General features: G+C 29.7%; 1 protein-coding gene across 1 annotated transcript in view; it reads left to right on the forward strand.

Moving 5' to 3' along the window:
• The first annotated feature begins 2,238 nt into the window (after window positions 1–2,238).
• LOC148280684 (aminopeptidase N-like) overlaps window positions 2,239–13,640 on the forward strand; it is a 44,428-nt gene continuing 33,026 nt past the window's right edge. The window contains 2 exon segments of the mRNA XM_088227993.1: window positions 2,239–2,265; window positions 2,852–3,186. The gene's annotated coding sequence lies outside the window, so the exon portion shown is untranslated.

Raw genomic sequence — 13,640 nt, forward strand, 5'->3', positions numbered from 1 at the left:
AAAATGTAAGCAATTTACCAGTCCTGAAGATGCCTATTTAAGCAAAAGCGCTCGCTAGTCGAATTAAATAAGGAGTATTTTTTGAAAGTTTTATCAAAATATTATATCATGGTGGTAGAGCGTTGAAACTGGGTATGCCTATTCAAATATCAACCTGTCATTACTAATTATGCATTTTACATCATCATTCCCTCTTCCAAACTTATTGGCGCATAGGGTACTGAATTGGTTAACCAAATAAAGCGCATTTTAATCATCTGTCACATGAAGGTAAGGTGATCAGTCCTAAACGTCAGATGCCATTCCATGAACGACAGCATATTGGAGTTAAAACAACCTTTGAAATCAATATCTTACATTCGCCATGCCAGGTATCGGACCCTGGACCTCAAGAATGGTAGGCGAACGCCCCAACCACGACGCAGCGAGGCGGATTTATCTTCACTCAAATTCCTTATTCAGAATTTTTGCCTGGGAGCAGCCACCGTGTCCAAAACACTCGCTCATGATTCTGGTTTTATTTTACACACAAAACTGTATTCTTCATTAGCCTAGATATAGATATATATAAATAAATATATATATATGTTTATATTTATATATATATATATATATGTATATATTTATATATATATATATATGTATATATACTACATAGATATAGAAATAAATGTATAACGAACTCCCTCTACGAGTTTTAACTTTATTAATTATGAATGTACAAACCATTTGTAATATTATACTTATTTTGTCAATAAATAAATAAAAAAATGGAAATCTTCAACATATAGTACAAAAAATCTTTACCCTTTAAAAAAAAAAAAACAGTTTTATAGGTACTTACGTTATTAATTTGGGATGATAAAAAAATGTTCCTAACGCTGAATGAAAAAAAAAACAAAATACGTTTATCGATAAAATTTAAGTTACAGTATAAATACTAATTATTTACACACTAGGAAAATTTGAATATCATATACTGTAGAAGTAATACATATCATAAAGAAAAGGAATTCAGGGGAAATTTGATTATGTACATATTTGTAACGATATCTCCTTACAATATGTATAATTTATGTATTTTATGTTTGTTTTCACCAATGAAAATGATATTAAAGCCTTTTACTGCGTAAAAAGCACGTTTCTATAAAGTGTCTCATCCATTCCTCTGACAGTGTCAGTTCAAGACATTCTACGTCGAAAGGGTGATACCAGATTCGAACGAAATTCCCCACAAATGGGGAAACATTAAACAATTATATAGAAAATTATGGTTTAAGGAATGCAGTGGGAACCATTATTTTTTATAATAACAAATTTTAAAAGTTCAGTTATTTTTTTTTGTAATTACTGGATGTTTTTATGTGATATATTGTTTAAAAGATATATAATAAAAAAACTAAGCCAAAAAATATATTTTGACGTATAGATATAGACGAATTTATGGATAACATTGCAATGCAAATAAAGAGGGTAAATATTATAATTTAAAATTAAAAGTATGTTTCAAATATAAGTTAGGCATTTAAATCGTATTATTTAAAACTTGAATTAGGTAGGCATTTTTTAATATGCTTTAAGACAGTGTGATTTGTAATAAAGGGGTTACGATTTCCCAATAGGCTTTTTGGATTTTCGAAAAATACCGACTTCGGTTTCAACGAGTTGTAGAAAAAAAAAAAATGACAAAGCAAAATTTCTTTTTGTGTGAGTTGCATTAAAAAATATTTAGAATGTTACAATAATTTGAAGGTCAGACGGTAGAGGAGGAATCAGCTTACCATCCACCCGCAGCTGTTAAGAGCTTTGGTGAACTCTGTCAGCTGCGCATAGAGGAAAGTAAAAAAAATATTCCTAAATAATATAAACTCTATGCAGATTAATAAGTGGGGAGAAGGATGTATGGACGTGGGGAGAAGGATGTATTCAAATAAAAAACTGATAGAAAACAAGTAAAGACAAATAATGACTGAAGACAATAAAAAATTAAATGTACAGAAAACAAAAATTAGCATTATATCATATGTACATAAATACTGAGAAAAACTTTCAAAAATATGTTTAAATGATCGGTCGGTAGAATAGTAAGTGTTGATGTTAGATATGATGTAAATATTAGAAGGAAATTTTCGTTCGCGAGATTCTCGTATATCGGGAAAAGTCGACAATGTTCGTGACGCATGGTATCACCGCGCGACAGGACGCTTTTGGCGCGCTTTAGTCCAGTCTGTTCTCAGTACCTAGTCAAGTAACGGCGGGAACGGGGTTAGCAGTTAGGACCATTACTCTATTGTTATTTAGTACTCGCTTCAGTACACTACTAGCACGGGCGGGAAATAGTGCCGAGCAGAACCCAAATCGAACCTGCGATAAAATCCCACTCGGAAATTAGTCCGGAAAGTTGTTAAAATCGTTACACACGTTCTTGTATGATAAATTAGTGAAAATACGGTACCTACACGCAGCCAATTTTCTAACCATTAATGAATACTTCCTTTGGCAAAGCGCGGGAAAGTTGTTCGAACTCAAATCGAACGCAAATAAAAAATGACACCTAACAATATGTGATTATTGAAAAACTTATATTTTTACATTATTTGCCAATTTATTTGTAAAATATTCCGTTTTGAAAATAAATAGGTCAATGTAGTTTTAAATGTTAAGCTCACGATATATAACACTATTGTAAATTTTTGGGTGTGTTGTAAAATAAATTAGAACGCATTTGCTACAATATGTTTTCACAGTAATCCAGCTGTTTTTGTACGAAAATGCCAAATACTTACATATTTTAGATTTTTGTCAGTTAAAGAATAATTATTCAACTTAATAGCTATTTTTATGTTTTCAGTGCGTAATATTACATGTCAAAATAAAGTAACTCGTGCAGATGTCTAGAATCTTTCATCTCTCGGATAAATCTCAAAGATAAATTGCAGTGTTTTAAAACCATAGTTAGGAATGTCTGTAAACAAATCCGAGTACGAAATTTGTGTGATTTATAGCTTTCGTTAAGAAAATCTTTTGCTTTTTGCCGTGCGTAAACAATCTTTGATGTAAGGGATTATTTTTGTTTACACCAAATCTGTGCAAAGTGTGGCGTTATTTACAAACTGATTTATTTTTCGTTTGCTAAATTTCTCAAAGTGATAGATTGAATTGTGTACACCTCATGACGCCTCATTGGTAAGAACAGATTGATGAATTATTTATTAACTTTGTATAAAATGTACACTGGTTATGCTCTTTCGGTCTAGTATTTGTGAATTATTGCCAATAAAATATATTTGTCAGAACCCGAGAAACTAAGATACGAGAAAATACACATTTTAAAGGAATTATTCAGTATAAATTGTTATAAATAAATGTTTATTAATAATTAATAAATTATTGAATAAACTGCTCCACAAATGTAAGGTTTATGATATGTTTTGTTCTTTTATTGTGCATTTTATTTTTAATATTTTTTTTAATACATTAAACGCCCATAGGGCTTTTATAATACAAATTTGCTTATAAAATACATAATTAAGTTTATAAACAATAATAGGTAGCAGTTATACAAAAGTTTAAAAAGTAAGGTCATAAAATAAATAAAAACAACTTTGTTTTTAACCACCACTTTTTTTTCCACCGACCGGTTTAAAAGCAAACAAGCTTCTTCGTCAAGGTTTACGTAACAAAACTAACTAAACCTTGACAAAGAAGCTTGTTTGCTTTGAAACCGGTCGGTGGAAAAAATAAATAAATTAGTTGTTAAGAACGAAGTTGTTTTATTTATTTTGTTATAATGAATAACCATAAAGTTAGTGTTTCAAATATAAAATGCATAATATAAACTTGTTTAAAAAGATACATTAGAAGTTATTTAAAAGTACGCAATTTACGAATTTTATAATATAAATACTATAAGTGTCCATAAATTAAATATAAGCTTATATACTTAGTGTTTCAAACAGTCTAAATATGTTGTTAATTATCTCTGAATATTAAGTCTTCTTTGTTTATTCTCACATGCAAAAATATTAAAAAAAAAAAAGTAAATTGTTAAGTGTCCTCGGCACGGGTAACCCCAGTGAGGTCAAATTTTTATTATTACTAATCTTTGTTTATCAACAATATTTTGAGTTTATCCAAATTTTTGTAGACAAGGACTGGATTCAACTCCCTGGGAGCTGTTTATATTAACATATTACAACAGAGATGAATACATTATAGAGAAGGTAATATTGAAGTCAAGGCATCTACAGGGCTTATGACCTGTCAATGGCTGGTTTAAGTGGCCACTTTACGCACTGTGTAACATTGTTTATGATGAAAAAAAAGAAAAAAGAAAAAATAAAAAAAAAAACCAATAGCAAGAGTATGGAAAACAATTTTGAGAAAAAAATAGGAAGCATTTACAGAACTTATGACCGGTCATTGGCTAGTTTAACCAATTACTTCACACACTGTGTAGCATTTGCCATTCTGCCTATGTTTAAACATACTGATCATAAGCCCTGTAAATGGTTGGACTTCCATATTTCATCTCAAAAATGTTATTTCTCTCTCTTGTAATGAGCAGTGGGTGGAATCCAACCTCGTGTACACACATTTGAACGTTCAAAATATTATTGTTAAATTATGTTTGAAAATGTAACGAAGATGAACGATCTAAGAAAGAAGTTAAATAATTGATGAGCGTATTCTAAATTTTACATGTATTACATGAATATTTATTCTCATTTAAATTTGACACATTTTCAATTGAGAATATTGTATTATTCAATTGCTTTCACAAGAGACATTGTTTGCGCCGATTCGCCGATATTATTTACAATACTTGTCGTGTATATGCCTTGTCGCAAACACTCCTAAAACCAGATCACCTGTAACCGCTTACATTATTATTATTTATGGTAACATATTAATAATAAAAAAGTACCTAATTATGCGTATTTTATTATTGCAAATTAAAAAGTTAATGTTAACCTTTTTTGTTGCCCGAAGCCCCTATCAGAAAAGTTTCGTAAAAATACAATATTATTATGGTCAATCCGAAATTAAAATCACAGAATATCATTTGAATATTTATCGAATCTATTTATTTAAAAGAATAAAAGTTTTTTAGAACAGACTGATTGAAAAAAATCAAAATATTCCTAGGCTATAGAATAGTAGATTTTTTTGTATATTATGTTATACCAAGTACAAATAAAAGTAAAAACAACAAAAATATTTATGTATTGTGAATTTTAGTTACAATATAATTGAAAGGTATCAAAAAAGAATTTAACTGGATTTAATTTCACATTTATTCATTGATCAAACGTATGTTTAGTCTTGTATTAAAAAATACCAGTTTGACTTGGTAAATTTAAAATGTAGAATGCCGTGAAATTGATTAATTATGTTTATTTATTTATTGTACCGTACTTACAGTTTATTACACATTTTTCGAGACATAAGTCCCAACTCTATGGGACCAAAAGTCTTGTTTTGAATCAGGACGGATAATTAGTTAATACAAACATATATCATAATAAAATCATAAAAATTACAATTAACAAAAATTAATAAATATGGCACATCAATATGATAAAAAGCAAACTCAAAAATTTGGTGAAATTTTTTTTTAAAAGAGAAAAGAAAAAAAGGAGGTCATATATTCGAAAATTTATCAAGGAGTTTACCACTCACATCCCTCCCGTTAAGGATAATCCAGTCCTTAACTCCTCACTTAAAAATGGTTTTTGTCCTTGAGAGCGTAATATATATATATATATATATATATATAATTAAAATATTGAGCACTCTCGGAGCGATAAAGGAAATGTGTCTCTAAGGAAGATCGTACGGGTTTTGCTTAACATTTTGCTGAGATTTATCCTTATTGTTCAACCAGGCTCTAAGAGACTTTAAGATGGATGCCGCCCAGCTACCCCAGCCAACTATTTCATTGGTTGCAGTGCATTGAAACATAGCAAAGTACACACTTCTGAGAGTGCCAATGTTATGTGCCGATGTAGTAGCACACAGAGAAGGATCAATCGACGTCCACTAGATCAATTGACAAGACACGAAGATGTTGTATTATTTAAAAACATAACAATCAGCTATTATACTATTATACTTGAAAGCTATCGTATTTATTTAAACTAAGTACTACGTCATAGTGACGTAGTAACAACGTGAGGCTACATATCTAATTGCCTCACAAAGGACTGCGTAAGGATTTACATAACGCAAGTTTTGGTCCTATGGAGGGGTAGGTTAATACAAAAAATAGTTACATTTATTTTTCCCACGCGGCATCCCGAGATTCACGCGAAATCATATTTCTCACGCACTTGAAGCATATGGTTTTTAGGTGAATACAATAAGCAACCCTTTTTAAAATAACAGTTTTTTTTACCACCTCTTCAAAAAATTGGATAGTTAATTTATTGTTATATATAAAGAAAAATATTCACTGAAATATAATTTTAGTTAACTAAAGCAAAACCAAGGTAAAAAACAGTAAGAAATGAATATTTCGAAAACGGTTAACATTTTGATTAACCTAAAGAAGACAAGTCTAATGAAGTTCTATAACCACATTTTCCTTTGTGTTTGGGCATCCTGAATATCTTACCTTATTAAAGTGATCAAATTAATAATTTATAATTTTAAGAATTAATCAACAAAACATAATTAAAATTTATTCAAATAATTCATATTCATTTTCACAGTAAACATACAATAAAAAACTTATTTCTTTATTGAAATCTATTTAACGCGTAGTACCAAAACGTTTTTTTCCTCTCCTGACTAATTTGTTATTTGTCCTTTACTGCATTAAAGTTTCCGTTGACGTTTGAAGGGTAATATAACACTTAATGTGAATCTTTTTATACTGTGACACTTTGTTAAAAACGTTAATATAAAATACTCCCCTATGCATTATTATGTGACAGATTTGTGGTATCATTGTCACAATGAGACCCCCCTGGGGTTGAATAACCCGTTTCAATTTAACCGTAAAAGAACCCCTAAATAACAAAAAATCACTATATTGAAAGTAAAAGCAAATTTATAACTCTATAAATAAAAAGTTTGACGCCTATTCGTATTTTTTTGGTGAATTTAATTTATGGATTTTCACATTTTAATGAGGAAATTCAGTGTTTTTTTTTTATTTGTTAATATTCGTATTATCAGCGCAATGATTTTTTACGAATTTTGCATTTTTAAAATTTAATCGCGTGTGTCGTTTTAAATTCTCTTCCCCTTCTTCTTGATGAGTTCTGCTGATTTGTCAGTTGCCTTACCGTAAACCGGAAATATATTTCAAATCTCTAATCATTGGTTGATTCGGAAGAACTAGTGACGTCGTGCAAAGTAGTTCGTTGTTTTAAAAATATTTTTTATTATTTTTATCACAAACTCGTATTTTCAAGAAACTTCTCGGTACAATAAGTTAATGCTCTAATTTTTACCGCGCGTCAGGACACATTTTTTTATATCCAATTTCCCGCAGGATTTAACTTTTTCATTATTTTAAGTGTTAGGCGCATTTCACACCATGGTAAAAAACCACACGACACGGTTAAGAAATATAGGGTGGATTGATATTTATAGTATCATAATTGTTTTTCATTTTTTTAATGGCAGGCAAACACACTAAAATCACGAGGCTACTAATTTCTTTTCAATTTTCTTTACGGAATTTTTACCCGAGAATAGCTGAATAAATTTCAAATAAATACAAATAAATTTATTAAATAACTCTCCACCCTAATTTTACCGTGTCGTTTGAATTCGGACGATACGTATGAAATGGAAAAGATATTATGAAATGCATTTAAATATTTTACGCATAGCATTACATATAAAGTTTCTCTGTACGCTCTGACATTTGAACCGTTAGCGTTTTGCTCCGAAAACCATTTGGTATGTTATTTAAATTACTGATTATAAATAAGCAATAAAGCTACAAATTGATTGTTTCTAATATTAATGATATGATTTAAGATTGTTCACATTTTTTTATTAAATTTATTAATAGATTTTTCTCGTGGATTAATTATTGTTTAGATATAAAATTAAATTTTTTTCTAGCAGATTATTTTTTTAAGGATTTTTTTATGATTGATGAAAAACGAAAATTCAAGTCATTCACATATTTAAACTATGTTGCATATATTATTACCATATAGATATCTTAACATTTCACAACAGAGATGAAGAACATTTAAGAGAAGGTAATATAGCAGTCTAGGCATCTACAGGGCTTATGACCTGTCAATGGCTGGTTTAAGTGGCCACTTTACACACTGTGTAACATTCACCATTCTGCCTATATTTGAACATCTATATTCCTTCAATTCTTCCATCTGTTGATGTTTGTGAAGTTAAAGAGCTGAAGCCTTTATTTATACTGAGATTCATCTAATTGAATTATTTCTCTGTTGTAATATGTTAATATAAACACCTCCCCAGGTAGTTGAATCCAGTCCTTGTCTACAAAAATTTGGACAAACTCAAAATATTGGTGATAGTTTTTGATACAGTTTCTTTAAAACACTGTGTTTTGCCAAATAAAATATGTTTTATTACTGTTTCGGATTGTATTGATTGGTATTCTGTAGTCTTAAAATATAGTTTTTTTTCATGTACTTACCGTCCAAAATAAGTTCATTTTTTAATCCAGGAAGTTTAATATCATCGTTGTTCAGGCAACAGTCACTAACCCTAATAATGACATTTTCGAGTTAAATATGCCTTTCGAATCGTAACATTATGTATGTTATTTAAGAGGAAAAAGTCACCAAAGTAACTTAGTTTTGAAAAAGTTACGCAATTCGGAATAACTGGTTTTTTACTATGCGACTTTCCATTATTATATATTAAAACATTTTTTTAAACATATTAAATTTATAAAAATAAAAAATCTCCAACCACAACATTAAATTTTTTTTTCTACTATTTCCTTCCTTTCACTTACTCTTTTGGCTTGTTATGTTCAGATTATAAATAAGCAAAAGTTATTTAACCAAATTTTAGCCACCTTGCCTCATTAAAAACCTTCCAGATATTTTTAAATGTAAGAAATAAAAAGATACCGATGGAATGTATTACATATATATCAATGAATTATTTTGTGAACATAAAACCTCTAAAACACAAAAATGTGATTTTTCCTCGGTCTCCAAACTATCACATTGCGATTTCACAAAATGAGGTTTTTTGATTTTGTGACTTTTGTCTAAACGGCGACGATATGTTACTATGGGTATATTGTTATACATTATGCTTTATATGTTAATATACAGGGTGTTCAATAAGCCCTGTCACATCAGAAACCACGACGATCAGTATGAGCAAGAAGACATATTGGCACATTAAAATAATTTTTTGGAACGAATAAAATTTAAAAAAATAAAGGATCAAAAAAAGCAAATGGTTGCTTACTTCTGCAGGGAAGAAACGAGTGGAGGAAGGGGGAGTCTGATACGCCGACAACGTACGGCCGCGCTTCCCTCACTTTTCCTCTGCAGAAGTAAGCAACCATTTGTTTTTTTTATATTTCATTAAAAAAAAAATCTTTCTTCTAAATATTTTTTTTAAATATGTCAATATGTCTTCTTGTCCATACTGATCATCGTGGTTTCGGATGTGACAGGGTTTAAAGAACACCCTGTATACATAAATAAAATAAAATATACTAATTTATTAACAATAAATCACAATTCTGGTCTTGAATAGCTAGGAAATTTATGAATTCAAACCATTTTTACATTAGATTCATATTATACATATTTGGATTATAAGATTATGTTTTTTGATGAGATTACAAGTATATACGAAACGTTGCTCGATTCAGAGACAAATATTTGATCGAAAAAATCTTTAAAACATAAGAGTATTTCAAGGCAACTTTGGTAAATGGTAAACCCAATTCTTGACTAATTTAAATATGCATGATAATAGGAACAGATGCTTTATTTACAAAAAATGATTTTATTACATATTTTTTTATTATCAAAGAGAGCTTATTCGCTATTACAAGCATATTAATTGAGTATTCTATTGTGATCTGAACATGTCGACAGCAATAGATATTAAATTAACATAGATAATTTAATAATGTAGTATAAAAGATTCGGTACTTTTTCCATGTAGGGTAAAATGAATAATGATGACCCGCTTTTGTAACTTTAAGGGGATAGTTTGTGGAGTCACTTGGAATTAAACGTGCTCTTTTATGTCAATGCCCTGCCAGGGAGAATAACGGAATTATAAAGATGTATGACAATATCCGAGTATGTTATCTATTTATTATGACGGCTTACGCCTTTTACAAAGTATAAAATAATATTGAAAAACAAATTTATATTTGAAACAAAACACCTTTACACAATTATAGAATATAAATATACATAAAATAAAACCAGCAGAAAATAAAGAAATAATACAGGAAAAATAAATAAGAAATTACAACATAGCAGTGGGAGCGGTGAGTTTTTAGATTGGTAAGCTGCAAATATTCTGATAAAATGTCCATAGCGGTAGTTTGGCACATAAAAAGGTCTATTTAATATTTAATAAATAATATATAACAAACGGCACTAGCGGCTAATAGTTTCAGAACAAATATTTTTAATTTAACACAAACATTTATTTAACTAAAACACGAATTTAAAAAAAAACATGGACAAAAAACTGGACTATTTTAAAATTGATAAATAATCTATAACAAACGGCACTAGCGACTAATAGTTTAAGTTAAAATATTTTTTTAATTTAACACATACATTTAACAAACAAAAAAATTAATTAAAAAAAAAAACATAATTGTAAAAAAATGGTACCCCGCGAGGACTCGGACCCCAACCTTAATCGTTAGATAGCAACGACATATCCGCACGGCTATTTCATATACAAGATCATTTGTCGAAAAAGTGATTTATAAAATAGTATTATTCATAAACGTACCGATAGACTACCTTTACTTGTCTTGAAGTAAAACACTATTTCTTAGTAAATAATGATAAAATCTAAATTATTTATAAGTATTCCTTACCGAAAACGATAGTTCATTAATAATTGCCTTTTTAGAATCATTCTTCCATCGATTTTTATATCACTTTAATATTCACAAAACAGTGGAAGTTATACATTTTACTATTCTTTATGCATAATTTACTCTTGACACTATTCAATTTTAATTTACTAGTAACGTTTTTATCATAACTCAAATATTATTTTTAAAGTTTAAATGGATTACGAAAAATAACCTTTAACTGTCATTGTCCGTTTAAAACCTTATATATTTCATGTTTATTTTATTCTTGTTTACAAAATCTTTGTTTTTGAAAACTCACTAAAGTATTCATACTGATACTAAGGATTAAAATGTAAATTCGTAATATTATGTATTTTACAACAAATAAACTAATAAACCACAGAACAGGACTTAAGTATTATCCTAATCTAACTTCTATTTTATAATATACTCGTACACATATTCGTTATCTTCTTTCACGTTATAAGGGTGCGTATAATACTATCTTAAGTCAAGCAGTTTATTTTAAAGAATAATTGCTCTTATAAACGAGTGTTGAAATACTAAATTGCATATAGGAAAGCTGCAAGATTTTACTGTAATCGTAAGTAAAATTTTTCTAAGGTAAATCTGCAATTTAGAGACGTAATAATATCAATGTTTTATCTTTGGCTACGCAAGCTTCTATAATCCGGTAGTAATAATTTTGTCCGATAGAGGTGTAGCTTGCTCGCTGCATGAAATATGACGTAAACTGATTAATCCAAGAAATGCAATGTATTATTATGATAACTATATTTGTGATATATATTTTTTCCTTATAAAAATGTCATATAAAACATTACTTTCGATGTCAAAAAAATATGGTGAGCTGCAAATAATCGGTTGTTAAGAGAGCTCGCCTCTGCAACATAGGTATGCAGCAAATTAACAAAATAAAAAGTATTGAAGTAACAGAGGCGATGTATCATAGTATAAACAGTAAAACAAGTATAACACCTAGTACATTTTTATAATTTAGAAAATGAGTTATTAAAAAGTAATGATTTTAATTTGAATAAAGATAAATTAAATAAATTTTAGTTCGCATGTTTGTTTGCTAACATGTGGAGCTGTGGAAAAGGTGATATTTAGCATAGTTTGAACTACGCAAATCAACAGCAGAAGAAGTATTTTCTCTCGTCCCACGCTGTCTCACATAAAAATTTATATAATTTAAAGGTTCGGGACTGTCAAGAACATTATTTAATAACTTAAAAAGCAGCACTTAATTTGAAATTTTCCCTTATTTCCCTAATACACATTAATTTTGACTGCTTCATTAAACATTTATAGTTTAGCTCCTCAATTGGAATGTTTAATTTGAAATTCATGAATCTGAAAAACTTGTGTTGGACCTTCTCTACACTGTTTATATGAGTAACATAATGAGGAGACCAAACTGAGGACCTGTATTCTAACTGACCTCTTACTAGGGTCATGTATAATATTTTTAATACATAAACAGACTTAAACTCTCTTGTTCTTGCCTAGGGTTTTTGTGGCTCTATTAACTATCTTATTCATATGGGTAACAGTATAATAATATAATGTATGATAATAGTATAGTCTGTGTCCAAATGATACAGTTCTGTATGTGAAATGGAACTAGAACCCTGGAAGAGTATTTTTGACTTGATGACTACTTTCGGGTAAAGATCTTGTAAAAGGAAATCGAATGGAGAACAGTTCGCCTTGTAGTGAAGTGATTGGCACGTTCATTAAGAGGAAACACGGTCTTGTTCATACCGACGTATTTCCGTATTTTTTACCTGGATTATGTCGCTAAACTAGAGATTTGTTTAACACTGTAGATATTTACCAACGGCGTGTCTCTATCGTTTTTATTTTTTTATTGTTGTTTCTTTTGGGAGGGGAGCTAGGATCATCCAAAAACCCTTAAAAAAGCCCAATTTTTTCTGCCGTCCTCAGAGGGACGGTGTACAAATATTTGTACACCGCCCCTCATATTATATAATGTATTATAATGTAATATATTATATAATAACCCCACATATTATATAATATATTATTTAGAAAAACATAAAGAATACTGACACAAACATTTTTAACTTGACACTTTTATTTTATTTTTAAAAACAACAAAATCGGTTTAGTTTTGGGAAGCGGAAAACGGGACAGCAAAACGTCGATTTTGTCGATTTTAGTTAGGTATAAACAGTCCGATGTGCAATTGTTTTTTTCACACAGTATCGGGGAGGAATTTGCGAGAGAATGACAGGGAAACAATGTTAAAACACCACCCGCGTATTCTCTTAATACGCAAATTACATGCTAGCAACTCGTTTTCTGCCCCCGCGAGAGCGCTCAGAATACAAGCCCTGGAACAATGAAGCATTGCAGTTTAAGCGACCTTTGAAATCATTATTTCACTTCCACCCTGCAAGGAATCGAACCCAGAACAACGTACCAACCACTGCACAACGAGGCGAAATTATCTTCTCTCGATATGATTCGTCAGGATTTTACCCGAGAGCAAGAGCAGGTCGAAAATACTTATCGAGGGTTCTGGTTCTATTTCACACACATAACCGTATTTTTCGTCCGCCTG

Source organism: Micrasema longulum, unplaced genomic scaffold (genome assembly GCF_059751315.1).
Source record: "Micrasema longulum isolate JH-2025_06_02 unplaced genomic scaffold, ASM5975131v1 h1tg000551l, whole genome shotgun sequence".
Classification (NCBI taxonomy): domain Eukaryota; kingdom Metazoa; phylum Arthropoda; class Insecta; order Trichoptera; family Brachycentridae; genus Micrasema; species Micrasema longulum.